This window comes from Vicugna pacos, chromosome 5 (assembly GCF_048564905.1).
Source record: "Vicugna pacos chromosome 5, VicPac4, whole genome shotgun sequence".
NCBI lineage: Eukaryota > Metazoa > Chordata > Mammalia > Artiodactyla > Camelidae > Vicugna > Vicugna pacos.
The window spans coordinates 1,775,946-1,793,587 of NC_132991.1; the positions used below are offsets into that span (position 1 = coordinate 1,775,946).

Genomic DNA, 17,642 nt, shown 5'->3' on the forward strand with positions numbered 1-17,642 from the left:
TTTGTAGATCTCCCCCCCTTCTTCTTCTTTTGTTCTCTTGTGATTTGATGACTATCTTTAGTGTTATGTTTAGATTCCTTTTTCTTTTTCGTGTGTGTATCTATTATAGATTTTTTGTTTGCAGTTACTGTAAGCTTTTTGTATAGCAATATAGGTATATATATATATATACATATATATATATATATATATGATTGTTTCAAGTTGCTGATCTCTTAGTTTCAAATGCATTTTAAATACTCTGCATTTGTACTCTCCTCCTCTCACAATTACTGTTTTTGATGCTATATTTTACATCTAATTGCTTTGTGTATCCCTTAGCTGCTTATTGTGGATACAGATGATTTTCACTATTCTCTTTTAACCTCCCTACTAGTTTGTGTGTGGATGACTTCCTATCTTTACTGTATGTTTGCCTTTACTGCTGAGCTTCTTCATTTCATAATTTTCTTGTTTCTAGTTGTGGCCTTTTCTGCCTAGAGAAGTTTCTTTAACATTTGTTGTAAAGCTGGTTTAGTAGTGTTGAGTCCTTTTAGTTTCTGCTTGTCTGTAAAGCTTTTGATTTCTCCATTAAATATGAATGAGAACCTACTGGGTAAATTCTTGGTTTTAGGTTTTTCCCTTTCATGACTTTAAATATATCGGGCCACTCCTTTCTGGTCTGCAGTTTCTGCTGAAAAATCAGCTGATAACCTTATGGGCTTATTATCGATTTATGTATGCTATTTTTTGTATGTTATTTTTTGCTTTCTCTTGCTTTTAATATCCTCTCTTTATCTTTAATTTTTTGTCATTTTGATTACTGTGTGTCCTGGTGTGGTCCTCTTTGGGTTCATCCTGTAGGGGCCTCTGCACTTCCTGGACTTGAATGACTGTTTTCTTTCCCAGGTTAGGGAAGTTTTTAGCTTTTATGTCTTCAAATATTTTCTCAGGCCCTTTCTCTCTCTCTCCTCTTCCTGGGACCACTTTAATGTGAACATTAGTGCACTTGACATGGTCCTGGAGGTCTCTTAAACTGTCCTCATTTCTTTTCAGTCTTTTTGTCTGTCCAGTGGCAGTGATTTCCATTACTCTATTTTCCAGCTCACTGATCCGCTCTTCTGTATCATTTAGTCTACTGTTGATTCCTTTTGTGGATTTCTTCATTTCAGTTATTCATTGACTTCTTGCTCTGTGCACCCATTCTCCTCTCGAGTTCTTTGATCATCCTTATGATCATTACTCTGAACTCTTCCTTGGGTAGGTTCCCTATCACCACTTCACTTAGTTCTTCTGGGATTTTACCTTGTTCCTCTTTCTAGAATATTTGCCTCTGCCACCTTATCTTGTTTAAGTTACTACTTGTATTTTTAAGTATGTGGTAGGTTAGTTATGTTTCTTGAACTGAGAAGCGGCCTTCTGTAGGAGACATCCTATGTGTCCAAGCAGTGCACTGCCCTCTTGTCACCCAAGCTGTATGCTCTAGGGGCTCCCCCTAGGAGAGCTGCTTGGGTCCTTCTGTTGTGGTGGGCTGACTGTGTGGGTGGGCTGGGGGGGCTTGGCTGGCCCCTAGTCCAGGTGGTTGCCAGGCCCTGCCTTGTGCAGATGCTCCTGGATGTTGTTCAGTGGGGCCTAGTCATGAGGGACCCAGGTGCAGAACCCTAGGGGGCCCCCAGGGCTAGTGCTGGCTCACTTTTGGATGGAGTTAGGGTCCTGAAGACACTGTGGCTGTTACCTACCCACTGGCAGGTGAAGCCAGGTCCTGAGGCTAGTGACAGACCCCTGGTAAACACAGATGGTTCCTGGAGTCTGGCTGCAGGGTCTCGGGATCTCAGCACTTTCTTTCAGATCATTGGCGGGATGGGGCCAGTTTCTGACACAGCTGGGTATGGGGTCTGGGGTGTCCTGAAGCTTGCATCAGACTGCTAGTGGGCAGAGCAAGGGCCCAGTTGGTCCTAGGGTAGAGTACGGCCTGCTGTGGGTAGGCTGGATCTGCAGGCCGTGGGATCATAGTTGTCTTGCCTCTGGTGTTTGCGCCCTGGTCTGGAGGTCAGTGCAGCTTCCTGGAGGGATGGGCTGGTGCCTGCCCACTGCTGGGTGCGGCTGGGTCTTGGCCCTCTGGTGGGCAGAGCCATGTCTAGGGGCATGTCTAGATGCGACTATGGGCTCAGGAAGTCTTTAGGCAGCCTGTCTGCTTATGGGTGGGGCTGCACCCCTGCCCAGTTAGCTGTTTGGCCTGAGGCATCCCTGCACTGTTGCCTGCAGGCTGTTGTGTGGGGCCAGGGCCTTGGGGTAATGAGCTAAGGTGGCAGCCACCAGCAGCTGTGTTCAAGTGGCTGAATGTTCCCAAACATGTCTGCCGCCAGTGTCTATGTCCCCAGGGTGAAGTGCAGCCACCCTCACCCCCCAGCCTCTCCAGGATACTCTCCAAGGCCAGCAGGTAGGTCTGACCCAGGCGTCTCTCAAATTACTGCTTTTGTCCTTGGTCCCAGGGCACAGGAGATTTTGTATGCACCACTTAAGAATGAAGTCTCTGTTTCCCCCAGTCCTGTGGCACTCCTGAAATTAAGCTCCACTGGCCTTAAGCCAAATGCTCTGGGGGCTCGTCTTCCTAGTGCCGGACCCCAGGGTGGGGAGCATGACGTGGGGCTCAGAACTCTCACTCCTGTGGGAGAAACTCCACAATGTAATTTTTCTCCAGTGTGTGGGCCACCCACCTAGGGGGTGTGGGATCTGATTATGTCTTGAGTGTGCTCCCTCCTACCTGTCTCATGGTGGTTCCTTCTTTATGTCTTTAATTGTAGCTGGCCTTTTCTGGTAAATTCAAGTCTTTTCCACTGATGATTGTTGTAAAGATAGTTGTGATTTTGTTGGGCTCATGAGAGGAATTGAGCTCAAGGTTGTTTACTCTACCATCTTGGTCCGAGACCCCAGATTGGGAATTTTGAAGAGAAGTTGGAGGAAGTGGACAGAATAGGGAAGGAGGACAGGGAAGTATGATGACTGGGCCTCAAAGGTGGCAACAGGCGTGGGGCATTAGAGGCACTGAAGTTGTTAAGAGTGACAAGGGACAGGACCCAGGACACACCAAGCAGGTGGGTCTAAGAACAAAGGCAGTGTCCCACAGAGAGGCTGCAGGAAAACTGTTTTCAGGGAACACTGGGCGATGAAAGGGACTTTGGTGAGGATGGGGTCTGGGGGATTCGCTGCTCACGGTCTAGGCTGCATATGACAGTGTTCAGAGGAGAGAAAGACATGACTGGCTCATGGGCAGATGCCGTCCACGCCTCCCACATGTCATCTTCCCAACTATGAGCATTCCCAGTCTGCAGGTGTGGAAACCAAATCCGAAGATAAGCAAGCCTTATGCAGGGAATGCAGGGCCAGGACTCAGGCCCAGGTCTGTTGGCAGCTTGCCCTTCTGTGTCCTGCTCCTGGCCAATCAGAGCCCTAACCATTGCCCTGCCTGCTCCAACCCCAAGCTCTTTCCAAGGAAGTGCGGAAGATAGATTGTGTTCAGCCTGTGTGTGAAACAGGGCTGCTGCCATCATTGGCTGGTTGGGTCTGGAGAGGAGGAGGGGGCTGTGAGCAGTGGCGGGGTGCGGGGCAGGCTGCAGGCACCTGGAAAGGAGCAAGCGCTCTGAGGCTTCACCGCCACCTGGGAGGACGGACTGTCCTGATCACCACCTCCCAGATGAGGAGCCAGCATCACCAAAAGACAACATGACTTGCAGGCAGGGTCAGTGCCAGGACTGGGCCCAGCTAGCACGCTCCAGAATCCATGATGATGACCACTGTCCCACGCAGCCTCTCTCTCTACAGCCTCCACTGGGGTGGCCGCCTACAAAGTGCTGGGAAAGGACCCCCCCTTTAAGAAACTGAAGTGTCGTTGATTTACAATGTTATGTTAGTTTCCGGTGTGCAACAGAGTGATTTGATATTTTTACTGGTTACATTTCATTTACAGTTATTATAAAATATTGGTTTTATTTCCCACGTTCTACAATACAGCCTTGCATCTTGTTTATTTTATACCTAGTAGTTTGTACGTCTTAACTCCCTTCCCCTATTTTGCCCCTCCCACCCCTCTTCCCACTGATAACCACTAGTTTGTTCTCTGATCTGTGATTCTTGTTTCTGTTTTATTATATCCATTAGTTTGTTTTAATTTTTAGATTCCAGGTACAACTGAAAACACATGGTATTTGTCTGATTTGCTTCAAAAGCATACTAACTTCCAGGTCCATCACATTGTTTTTTCATGGCTAAGTGGTATTCCTTTGTATGTATGTATGTGTGTGTGTGTGTGTGTGTGTGTGTGTTTATTCATTCATCTGTAGATGTACACTTAGGCTATTTCCATATTTTGGCTAGTGTAAGTAATGCTGCTAAGAACATTGGGGGTTCATTGTTGGGTGTGTAGTCAGGAGTGAAACTGTTGGATCATGTGGTAGTTCTATTTTTAATTTTTTGTGCTTTTTGCTTGGAGCATTAATTCATTGACATTTAAAGTGACTGTTGATAGGTATGTGCCTAATGCCGTTTTGTTATTTGTTTCTGGGTGCTTTTTGTAGTTCTCCTCTGCTCTTTTCTTCTCCTTTTAGTCTCTTCCCTTGTGGTTTGATGATTTTCTTTAGTGTTATGTTTCTGTTCCTTTCTCTCCAGCTTTTGTGTATCTATTGAAGGGTTTTGATTTGTGGTGACCATGCAGCTCGTATATGTCAATCTGTAACTACTTCTGCTTGTTTTAAACTGACAGTCAAGTTCAAACACATTCTAAAAGCTCTACCTTTTTTATTGTCTCCTCCCCATATTTTGTGTGTTTGATGTCGTACTTTACATTGCCATTCTAGCCCTTAAATGTTTATTGTAGCTAGAGTTGATTTTTTTTTTTTACAATTTTTGTCTTTTAACTTCAGTACTAGCTTATTTTAAAGGATGAGCCACAGTGTTCACTATATATATTTGTTTTTTTCTAGTGGTTTTTTTTCCCTTCCTATAATTTCTTATTTCTTGTGGTAGCCTTTTTTTTTCACTTAAATAGACCTTTTAATACTTCTTATAGGGTTAGCTTAACATTGATGAGCTCTTTCAGATTTTGCTTGTCTGAGAAGCTCTTTATTGCTCCTTCAAATCTGATTGATAACTTTGCTGGGTAGAAGTACACTAGGTTGTAGATTTTTCCCTTTCAGCCCTTCAACTATGTCATGCCACTCCCTCGTGGCCTGCAAAATTTCTGCAGACAAGTCCGCTGGTAGCCTTATGGGGGTTCCCTTTTATGTGACTCTGTTTTTCTCTTGGTGCCTTCAGAATTCTCTCTTTATTTTTAACTTTTGCTTTTTATGATGCACATTCTTGTGGGTCTCTTTGGGTTCATCTTATCTGGGGCTCTCTGTGCTTCCTGTACCTGGATATCTGTTTCCTTGTTCAGGTTCAGTAAGTTTTGAGCCATAATTTCATCAAATACATTTTCTACCCCGTTCTCACTCTCTTTTCCTTCTGGGACCCCCATAATGCAAATGTTAGTATGTTTGATGTTGTTCCAGAGGTCCCTTAAACTATCCTCGATTTTTCAAATGTTATTCTTTTTGCTGTTCTGAAGGGGTGATTTCCACTATTCTGTCTTCCAGATTGCTTCTGCATTCCTCTGTGTCACCTAGTCTGCTGCTAATTCCTTCTAGTGTATTTTTCATTTTACTTATTGTATTCTTCAGCTCTGACACTTTTAAAAAAAATATATTCTCTAGTGCTTTATTAAAATTCTCACTGTGTTCATCTAACCTTTCCCCAGCTCAGTTAGCATGCCTGTTATTAATTGCTTTGAATTCTCTAACAGGTTAATTTTTCATCTGTTTCATTAGGATTTTTTTTTCAGGATTTTTTTCTTGTTCTTTTGTTTGAAACATATTCCCCTGTCTTCTTATTTTGTTTAACTTTCTGTGTCTCTATGAAATTAGGTGAAGCAGTTACCTTCCTGGTTTTGACGGCATGTCCCTGCATGTGCCCTGTGGCTTTGGTGGGGCAGCTGGATCTGAAGTGAGCTTCGGCTGCCTCTTCCCCTGGGCTGGGCTGGCAGCTGCCGCCTTGGAGGGAGGTAGCACTGGAGTTGCAGGGGCTATAGAGCCAGGCCAGGGGGGAGCCAGGGCTTCTCCCGTGCTCGGTGGCTGTCGCTGCCCTCTCAGGGGTGGGGTCAGCGGTTGAGAAGCTGGAGCAGGAGCCCTGAGGAAGCTGAGCTTCCCCTGATGGCAGTTTCCACCTTGGTTTGTGATGTGGCTGGGGCCTGAGGGCTTGGGCCTGCACTTCTTTGTTGGTTTCATACCTCTGCCCTGGTCAGAGGCAGCAGCAGGGTCAGAGCCAGATCTGATCCCTCCAAATGTGCACACTCTTGTTGGCAGTAGCAGCCTTTGCCTTAGTTGGGAGACAGTGCCGGAACAAGAGGGGCTGGAGCCGTACCCCAGAGCCAGCTAGAGGCTGCCCTAGGGTGGGCAGAGCCCCAGGCAATTTTCAATCTGCTGCTTTTGCACTGTGACTGGGAGTAAGCAAGTCTGTGTGTGCACTCTTGAAAAGCAGAGTCTTGGTTTCTTACAGCCTCTGGTACGCCCCACAGATTCTCAAACCAGCTAACACCTTCCAGATGTTGCACCCCACGCTGAGGTGCCTAATGTGGGCTCGAACCTCTCACTCCTCAGGTAAGGTCCCTGAGCCTGTGACATCCCCTTCCTGGTCTGTGCTGTGTCCACCACCAGGGGAGCAGGTCCTGACCAGGTCACTTCTTCCTTCCTACCAGACTCCACGTGGCTCTTCATTTACAGCCTTGGTTGGAGAAGAGCTGTCCCATTATCTCCAGTTCCATTTCAGTTAGGGTGGTTCTGTAGTTAGTTGCCATTCTGATGTGTTTTTGAGGGGAGGTGAGCCCAGTGTCCTTTCACTCTGCCATCTTGATTGCCTCTCTCCTCCCTTTTTCCATTTTTGTGCCAGGTTGGGTTTTTCTTTTTTCTCTTTCTTCCAGGAATGTGTTACTCTGAGCTTTGCCATGAGGTGGCAGCATTAAACTGTTTGACATTGCCTTAACCAGCTTGTATGCCCAGACCTAGGACCTAAAATCGTGGTGTTCATACTCTTGGGTACCTGGTACCTACTCTTTCCATCATAGCTAGCCATGGCCCCCCATCTCCCTTCCATCTGCCCCATGCCAGACCTCCTAATGCCTCCTCCTTTATCTTCCCTTATCAAGTGGAAGCCTGCTTTCACATCTTTTCCCTTTGTCTAAATCCACTGGCCTTAAGGACAAGCCATTTTAACCCTCAGTCTGCACTTATGTGACCGCTCTGCATGACAGGCGCTGCAGGTGCATCAGCGAGCAGGACTCAACTCTTGCCTCCGTGAAGCTGCTTCTGATAGCACAGTTAGATCTGAATCACTCAAGGAAGCACTAAGACAGTTGTGGTAAATCGTACAAAAGAAATAAGGAGCAACACACGAGTATAAAGCCGAGAGCTGTGTTCCATTCTAGGCTTCAGGAGACGTATGTCAGGGGACTTCTTCCAACTTGGATACCTTTTATATCTTTTTCCTGTCTGATTGCTGCTGCTAGGGCTTTGAATATATCATACACGGATGCTGAATTTTGTCAAATGCTTTTTCTGCACCTATTGAGATGATCATACAGTTTTTGTCTTTCCTTTTGTTACTGTGGTACACCACACTGATTGATCTTCAAATGCTGAACTATCCTTGTGACCCTGGAAGAGATCCGACTTGATCATGACATAGGAGCCTTTTTAGGTATCGCTGGAGTCATTGCTAATATTTTGTTGAGGAGTTTTGGATCCGTATTTATCAAAGACAGTCACGTGTAATTTCCCTTTTTTGTAGTGTCCTTGACTGGTTTTGGTACCAGGGTAATGGTGGCCTTGTAGAATGAATTTGGGAGTGTTCCCACCTCTTCAACTTTTGGAGGACAATTTGCAAAGAATAGGTATGAGCTCTTCTTTATATGTTTGGTAGAATTCCTCTGTGAAGTGTCCGGTCCTGGACTCTTGTTTGCTGGAAGTAGATTTTAGTGTCTTTTTAAAATTGAAGTAGAGTTGCTGTATCAGTTTCTGGTGCACAGCAAAGTGTTCTGGTGTATAGGCAATATGTATTTACGTATTCATGTTCTTTTCCATTATAGTTTATTACAAGATACTGAATATAATTTCCTATGTTATACAGTAGGACTTTGTTGTTTATCTATTTTATATCTAGTGGTTTGTATCTACTAATCCCAAACTCCTAATTTAACCCTCCCCACTTTCCCCTTTGGTAACCATAAGTTTGTGTTTGTCTGTGAGTCTATTTCTGTTTTGTAAATAAGTTAATTTGTATCATATTTTAGATTCCACATATAAGTGATATTGTATGATATTTGTCTATCTCTGTCTTATTTCACTTAGTATGATAATCTCTAGATCCATCCATGTTGCTGCAAATGGCATTATTTCATTCTTTTTTATGGCCAAACAATATTCCATTGTATATTTACACCACATCTTCTTTATCCAGTCATCTGTCGATGGACATTTATGGTGCTCCCATGTCTTGACTACTGTAAATAGTGCTGCTACAAACATTGGGATGCATGTACTTTTGAATTAGAGTTCCCTGCAGATATACACCCAGGAATGGGATTACTGGATCATATAGTAACTCTATTTTTAGTTTTTTAAGGAGCCTCCATATTGTTTTCTATAGTGGCTGCACCAAATTACATTCCCACCAACAGTGTGGGAGGGTTCCCTTTTCTCTACATCCTCTACTTGCAGGCAGTATTTTTAATTACAGATTCAATTTCATTCTAGTGATCAGTCTGTTCAAATTGTCTGTTTCTTTTGAACTCTGCCTTGGCAGGCTGTATGTTTCTAGAAATTTGTGCATTTTCCCTAGGTGATCAAACTGGTTGCCACGTAACTGTTCACAGTATTCTCCTATGAGTTTTTGTATCTCTGTAGTATCAGTGCTATTATTTCCCCTCTTTCATTTCTCATTTTATTTGGGTCCTCTCTCTTTTCTTTCTGGTGAGCCTCAATGAAGGTTCATCAATTTTGTTTATCTTTTCAAAAAACCAGCTCTTGGCTTCATCGATCTTTTCTGTAGTTTTATAAACCTCTAACTTCTTTACTTCCTCTCTGATCTTTGTGATTTCCTTCCTTCTGCTGACTTTGGGCTGTGTTTGTTCTTCTCTTTCTAATTCTTCTAAGTGGTAGGTTTGGATGTTTACTTGAGACTTTTCTTGTATCTTGAGGAAGTCCTGTGTCACTAAGAACTTCCTCTGCTTTTACTGCATCCCATAAATTCTGGAAAGTTTTGTTCTCAGTTTTATTTGTCTTCAAGATTTTCTGAATTCCACTTCGATTTCATCACTGACCTACTGGTTTTTTCAGTAGTATGCTATTTAGTCTTCACCTATTTTGTTCTTGTCCTGGTTTTCTTTCTGTGGTTGATTTCTAATTTTATATCATTGTGGAACAAATGCTTGATATAATTTCTACTATCTTACACTTGTTGAGATTTGTTTTTTGACCTGGTGTGTTGTCTATCCTGATGCATATTCTAGGTGCGCTTAAAAAGAATGTATATTCTACTTTTTGGGGATATAATGTTCTGTAGATATCAATTAGGTCCAAGTTTTCTATTGCATCATTTAAGACTTCTGTTGCCTTATTGACTTTCTGTCTGGATGATCTGTCCATTGATGTCACTAGGGTGTTAAGGTCTCCTACTATTATTGTATTACTGTCAGTTCCCCCCTTTATGTCCGTTAGTACTGCTTTATATATCTAGGTGATCCTGTATTGGGTGTATATGTTGCTAACAAGTGTCATATACTCTTCTTTTATTTTTACAAATTTTACTTTATCATTTTACAATATCCTTCTTTGTCTTTCATTTCAGCCTTTGTTTTAAAGTCTATCTTGTCTGATACAAGTACTGCTACTCCAGCTTTCTTGTTTCCTTCTTGCATGAAATATTTTCCTCCATCTTCTCACTTTCAACCTGTGTGTGTCTTTTTTCCTTAAGTTAGTCTCTTCTAGGCAGCATGTTGAAGGACCTTGTTTTTTTTTTTTTTATCCAATCAACCAAATTATATCTTTTGTTTGAAATACTTACTTCATTGACATTTAAAGTAATTATTGATAGGTATGTACTTATTGCCATTTTATTAATTGTTTTCTGGTTATTTTTGTAGTTCTTCTCTGTTCATTTCTTATTCCTTTTGTTTTTCCCATTGTGGCTTGATGATTTTCTTTTGTGGTATGCTTGTGTTTTTTCTTTTTGTTTTTTCTGTATCTGTTGTATGTTTTTGACTTGTTGTTACCACGGGGTTCACATATATTGACCCAGAATTATATCTACTTCTTTAAACTGGCAATCATTGAAGTCCAAACACATTCTAAAAAGTCTGCATTTTTTAAAAAAGGTTTGCATTTTTAATCACCTCCCCTACATTTTGTGTTTTTGCTGTTATATTTTATATCCTTATGCTTATTCTTTTACTGTTTATTGTAGTTACAGTTGTTTCATAAATTTTTTTCAGCTGGTAAAACAATTTTGTTTCACAGTTGTCTTTAAAACCACAAAACACTATGTTCTCCATTTAAAAACATTGGTACAGATAGCTATACTTTCTAGAAAATGATTATATAGACCCTCCTAAAGACAAATGCACCCCATGGTATGGTTTCAGTAAAGTTGCTTGGAAAAAACTCACTTCTGGACTGATTCCTAAAACATACCTTTCCACCATTCTGCATCTTTTGGTTCAAAGCATAGATTGTTGTCCTCAGTATGTGTTCCTGCATTCTTACATGTTTGATAATCCACATATGGACTGGGCTGTCATTTAATGTTCCATTGGTTCATCAGCCTTTTCTGCAGGTTCATCAGCAGGTTGAGCAGGCTGTGCCCTTTTTTGTGGTCTTTCTTCAAGACCTTCCAGGAATGGAGACACATCATCATCATCATAAATCGTAAACTCTAAGTCTTTACCAATTCCAATGGAAGCGTTCTTTGTAGTTAGGTCCTGTTCTGCAGGAAGTGTCTCCCGTAAGGCACGCAGACCATGCTTAACCAGTTCATTCAAATTGCACTCCATAAACTCCGACACATGTCTCTCCAAGTAAGTACGAGCTGATTGAGAACTGGCTCCAGTAGACATAGCTCTGCAGTCAAAATACTTAGCAGATGGACAGGTGTGGAAAGTGTGAGGACCCATAGCATCATAACCAGCAACAAGCCGCCCAACACCATATGGACTCTGGCCACATCATTGCGTTGGTATCTGGGTTTTGCTTCCAATTAGAGATACAAGATGAGACACAGGAAGAGGTCTGTTAAATATAAATCTGGAATCCAAATACTCCTGGCACATAAAATTACATAACAGTCTAGCATCAGCAGGAAGTCCTGCAATTCAGACACCAATATGGTTATCAACATGGAGAATTTTTTTCTGATGAGCTGCAAGTTCTGACTGTGCTCTCTTCAATGCAACCAACATTGCATGGGTTTTTGATTTCAGACCAACTGTGGCTGAACCTTGTTTGACATCTTCTATTGCATATTCGATTTGATGAATCCTCCCCTGAGGGCTCCAAACAGTAACATTATTGTCATACTGGTTGTGAAACTTGGTTCCAGCACGAGCCTGGCTGCAGCCTCCTGTGAACCTGCTGATCAAGGAGCACTGTCCTTATAAATTTTTTTAAAAAATCTATATACTGGCTTATTTAAGTGACTTTCGATCCTTACTACGTATTTGCTTTTCTTATTGGGATTTCTATTTCCTATAGAATCTTACCTTTCTACTCCATTTATAGAAGACCCTTCAATGTTTCTTTTAGGATATATTTAGTATTGCTAAATTTTTTAGTTTTTGCTTGTCTGAGAAGTTCTCTCTCTCCAATTCTGAGTGATAAGCATGCTGGGTAGAGTACCCTAGGTTGTAGGTTTTTCCCTTTCAGCATTTTAACTACATCGTGCTGCTCATTCTGCCCTCCAAGTTTCTGCAGAAAAATTAGCTGATAGCCTTATGGGGGTTCCCTTGCATGTAGCTCTTTGTTTTTCTCTTGATTCCTTTAGAATTCTTTCTTTATTTTTAACTTTTGCCATTTTCTTTATATGTCTTGGTATGGGTCTGTTGGGTTCATTTTGTTTGGTACTTTCTGTGCTTCCTGTACCTTGATACCTGTTCCTTTGTTCAGCTTTGCTAAATTTTCTATCATATGTTCATCAAATATGTTTTCTACCTCCTTCTCTCTCTCTCTTCTCCTTCTGGGACCCCTATAATGCTAGTGTTAGCATGCTTGATGTTATCCCAGAGGTCCCTTAAACTGATCTCATTGTTATAAATTTGTTTTCCTTTTGCTATTCTGAATGAGAAATGTCTATTATTCTATCCAGATCACTTACACATTCTTCTGTATCACTTAGTCTGCTGTTAATTCCATCTAGTGTGTTTTTCATTTCAGTTATTGTATTCTTCAACTCCGACTGATTTTTAAAATATATTCCTAGTTCCTTGTTTAAATTCTTACTGTGTTCATGTATTCTTTCCCCCTGTTCAGTTAGCATCCTTATTACTAATGCTTTAAACTCTTTACCTGGTAAATTATTTTTCTCTGTTCATTAGTGTTTTTTTTCAGTTCTTTTCTTCTTTCATTTGAAACAAATTACTCTGTATTCTCATTTTGCTTAACTTTCTCTGTCTCTGTGAAATTAGGTGAAACAGGCACCTATCCCCATCTTAGTCATGTCCTTGTGTGGAAGCATCACTATGCAGTCTGCATGTGCCCAGTGGCTTTGGTGGGAGAGCTGGATCCGAAGTGAACATGAGCTGTGTCTTCCCCCTGGGTGTGCTGGCAGCTACCACCATGGTGGGAGGTGGGGCTGGACATGGAGGGTCTAGAGCCACAATCAGGTGTGAACTGGGATTTTTCTTATGCTTGTGACCATCACCGTCCTGTGGGAGTGGGGGCATATCCCAAGGTGCTGGAGCAGAAGCCCTGAGGGTTGGTCCACTCTGGTTCCATTTCCTCTAAATGTGCACTCTCTGCCCTCCCAGCAATGATAAGTTTGCCACAGTGGAGAGCAGCACCAGAGCCAGAGAGCCTAGGGTCAGCACTGGTGTGGGCCAGGCACATGCTGAGACAGAGCTGGCACACACATCAGAGCTCCAGACACTTTCCAATCTGCTACCTATGTGTATGCCAGCAATGGTCACTCTCATCCCTTTTAGATACAGTGCCTGGTCTGAGCCGGATCCATCCTTCCCAAGTGTACACTCTCCTTGGCAATGACAGTTTTTGCCGTGGCTGGGAGCTGCACCAGAGCTAGAGGGGCTGGGGCAAATTCTTGATGTGGGCTGGGGTAAGTCCTGGGGGGGCAGTGGGATCAGAGCCCAGGTTGTCTCAATCTGCTTTCTACACCTGTCCCCAGAGGAAGCAATTGTGTGCTCGCTCTTCAGAGTGGAGTCTAGGTGTTCTACAGCCCTCCTGTAAGCCCTACTGGTTTTCAGACCTGCCAAGGGGACTCATCTTCCTGGTATTGGACCCCAGGGCTGGGGTATCCAAAATGCGGTTTGAACCTCTCACTCCCCAGGGAGGATCTCCAAGCCTGTGATATCCCCTCCTCTTCTGTGTCCCCTCCCAGGGCACAGGTCCCAACCTGATCACTTCTTCTCCCTTCAAACCCAATTCTGTGTGGATCTTTCTTTACAGGCTTGGTTCTAGAAGAGCCTTTCTGTCAATCTCCAGGTTGTTTGCAGAGAGCGTTACTCCACACTTAGATGTATTTTTGATGTGTTCATGGTGGGGAGGTTAGCTCAGTGTCTTCCTACACTGCCATCTAGATCTCCTTTCTCACTAATCCTTTATTAGTTGCTTTCTGGTTGTTTTGTATTTTTATTATTTCTTTCCTTCTGTTTCTAACTATATTTGTAAGTTGGTCATTTTCCCTGGTGGTACACTATTTCTGCTTTCTTTATCTTTTGTGGATCTACTCTAGGTTTTTGCTTACTGTGAGGCTTACATAAGACATATCATAGTTAAAATAGTCCATTTTAAGCTGTTAGCAACTTAACTTTGATCAGCTATAAAAGCTTCACCTTTTTACTCCTCTTTTTATGTTTTTGATGTCATTATTTACTTCTTTTTATATTGAGTTCTAAATATCCAAATGTTTGACTTCATGGAGAAAAACACTGAGGCGGAACTGAATGCAGTCCCTGAAGATGTAGTTGTGTTCGCTAATAAAAACTCCTGGCTCAAGACATGGAAGCAACTTAAATGTCCATCGACAGATGACTAGGAAAGAACTTGCGGTATATTTATACTCAGCCATAAAAAAGAGTAAAATAATGTCATTTGCAGCAACATGGATGGGCCTAGAGATCGTCATTCTAAGTGAAATAAGCCAGAAGGAGAAAGAAAAATACCATGTGATATCACTCATGTGTGGAATCTAAAAAAAAAAAGAATAAAAGAAGGCACTACTGAACTCATCTAGAGAACAGAAACAGACTCGTAGACATAGTAAACGATCTTACAGTTACTGGAGGAAGAGGGTGGGATGGGATAAGTTTGGGAGTTTGAGATTTGCAAATGTTAGCCGTTATATATAAAAATAGATAAAAACCGAATTTCTTTTGTATAGGACAGGGAACTATATTCAATATCTTCTAATAACCTTTAATGAAAATGAATATATGTACGTATATGCATGACTGGGACACTGTGTTGTATACCAAAAATTGACACATTGTAATGGATTGTACTTCAATAACAATTTTAAACCCCCCCCGGGTCCAATGAGTTATATGCCAGAAGGTGACATTTTGGGAGAGGCTACTCTGTACACCCCCAGTTAAAGCACCAGGTTGCATCCTGTCTCAGTGTGCCTTTGCTCATGCCATTTGCCTGCCTACAGTACCCAACTTTGTATGGTGCTCTAACCCTGGGTTCCCCAGATCTTCCTAAAACTCCTCCAGGAAATTCCCTGACCCCTGCAGTCAACCTCCAAGGGTGCCCACAAGATAAGCAATGAATGATTTTCTACTCTGCCTCTTGGTGGTTAAGTTTGTCTTCAAAACTAGACTGAGCTCTTTGGAAGGGGCCATGCATCCTGGGAGCAACTTCAGTGCAGTGATCACACTGGACTTTCTCTACATCCCAGGGCTCAGTTCTGAGTGTGCCCACTCCAGGAACATGGCTGGGAGTCTCCAGGGAACAAAGTCCAGAAGCCACGCGGATGGCAAGACTCCAACCTGGTAAGCAGGAGACCAACGTCATGGTAGACAGGAAGCCTGGCTACAGCAAGCAACCCCTAAGGCAGAACAACCTGCACATGCCACCACCTGCTGGCTCTCAGCACAGGACAAGGCTCCCATCCATGGTTAGCAGAGGCCCAGGACTGTCTCCCCAGAAAATGTCCTCAGAGATCACCAGAGATGGGAGAAAAAATCTTTCCTGGGCTTGCTCCAGGGGCTGTGTCCTCAAAGAGCTCCTTGCTCGTTCCTGACTGCCAGTCCAGGACTGCCCCTATTACCAGAGCCCTGTGGGGCAGCAGATGGATGTAACCTGATCAAACAAAGGCGGAGTGATCAGAGGGCCTCTGGGATTGTCCCAGAGTTTCCAAAGTTGAATGGGGTCAGAAGAAAAATTTAGTTGCTCTTACAGTCTATGACCAGAATTAAATAAATGGGCTATTTTTACTTTCAAGCCAGCATCGAGACTGAGAGCAACAAAGTATTGACCTGAGGTGTCTTAAAATAGTCTGTGTCCTCCCACTTCTGGTGTCTCACATCCATCTTCAGAACATTAGAGCTGGCAGGGCGGTCAAACCTACATTGCAGAGATTGGAACGGGAGCCTAGAGACAGGTTGGTTTTGTGCAGAGCCAAGGCTCACTGTGCCTGAGACCCTGGTTGCCCACCCAACACACTCTCCTCACCTCCAGGTAGGGGCAGAAGGGATGAGGAGCTCTGCCACTGCCCACTCTCCTGGGTGGGAGGGGCTTAATCCACTCGGGGAAAGTCACACAAGGACTCAGCAGGTGAAGCCAGGTGGGGACCACAGGGCAAGCCCCAATCTCTTAGCCTCTGGGGTCTTGGTCCATTTTCCTAACTCCACAAGCAGCAGGATGCAGCCTATGTGTTGTCCATTTCTTCAGGAGATCCAGCTCATATGGGGAACACAGAGATGGGGAAGGATGGAAAGTTCTCCAAGGGGAAAAAAGAGACACACTCAATAAAAATAGTAGATTTAATAACATTCATGTTTACTTCTGTCCTCTTCAAGGCCTCACAAAAATGCAGTAGTGGACTCAATAAAGGTATGAACTCACCTGGACAGAGAGAATGAGTGGGGACAACACAGACTAGAGATGTCAAGGATATGCTGGAAGATGGGAAGAAAGGCAAATGGGGAGAGAGAGGGGTAGGAGCTAACACAGAAGGGCTGAACAGCCAGGTCCAAGCCTGCCTGAGAACAGAAGGCAGTGGGAGAATGTCAGGGAAGACTCCAGACCTGCCCACCAGAGGGAGCGGAGAGGCCTGAGCTGCAGTGAGACCCTAGTGAGACCCCAGACTTGACCCCTCCCCTGCGAGGCTCTGGACTCCAGGGCAGTAGACTCAGCTGAGAGCCAGGGTGAGACCCCAAGGTGAACAAAGAGGGCTGATCAGAATGTTTGTGAATGTTAAGACCTCAGACTAACAGATTAATTCAAGTTTGCTAGGTGTCTCAGGTGAGGCCTTTTTCTGGGCATGGGGGCATCCTCAGTTCATGCCCAAGACAAGCCAGGTGTACCCACACCCATTGTCTGTATTGTAATTTATTTTTTAGTGGTTAATGATTTTATTCTTTTTAACACTTTAATTGTGGTATGGTTCCTGTACAGTAAACTACACAGATTCCAAATGTACAATTTGATGAAGTTTGATAGATGTACACACCAATGGAACCACTACCACAATCAAGATACCATCACTCCCCATCCTTCAAAGCTAAACATGTGGTCCAGCTCCTTCCCTTGGGTGCAGGTAACTCCAGACTCCCTACAGAGGCAAACGGCTTGATAGCACATCACAGCCTTTATCAGCCACCTCCAGGCCCCACTCAGTGCTTCCTGGCATTACATCCCAAACAACCTGTCAGCACTTACATCCTCAGGACCTATTCTGGAGGAAGCCAAATAGGACAGGGTATCATATAGAGATATCTTTCTTCCTTTACCTCTGGCAGGGCCCTGTGGAGAGCCTTCTTCCTATGAAAATCCTCCCTCCATCCCATGCCGCATGGTCATGACCTGTGCATGACACAGGCTCCAGTGCATGGTGGCCAGGTGCATATGGGGCCAGCCCACGTCCTTGCATAGCAACCGCAAGAAGAGGGGACCTCTCAGTGATGTGTCTTCTGAGGAAAACAGTCATGTAGGAAAAGCGTGTGGCCGAGGACAGCAGGTGTCCCCCTAGCCACTAGCACAGTATTTGGGGAAGGGATCTGCTACTGCTTCCATGGACCACAGGGTTCGAGGAGATAATGAACAGACTTCGCAGCAGTGTGTTTTATTCATTCATGAGCCCCTGTGGAAAAGAAAGAAGAGCAAAGTCACTTGATGTAAAGTACAAAC

General features: G+C 43.6%; 1 pseudogene; it reads right to left on the minus strand.

Annotated features, from left to right (window-relative positions):
* Positions 1-10,967: 10,967 nt before the first annotated feature.
* On the minus strand, positions 10,968-13,049 carry LOC116280472 (proteasome subunit alpha type-1-like; annotated as a pseudogene).
* Positions 13,050-17,642: the final 4,593 nt, after the last annotated feature.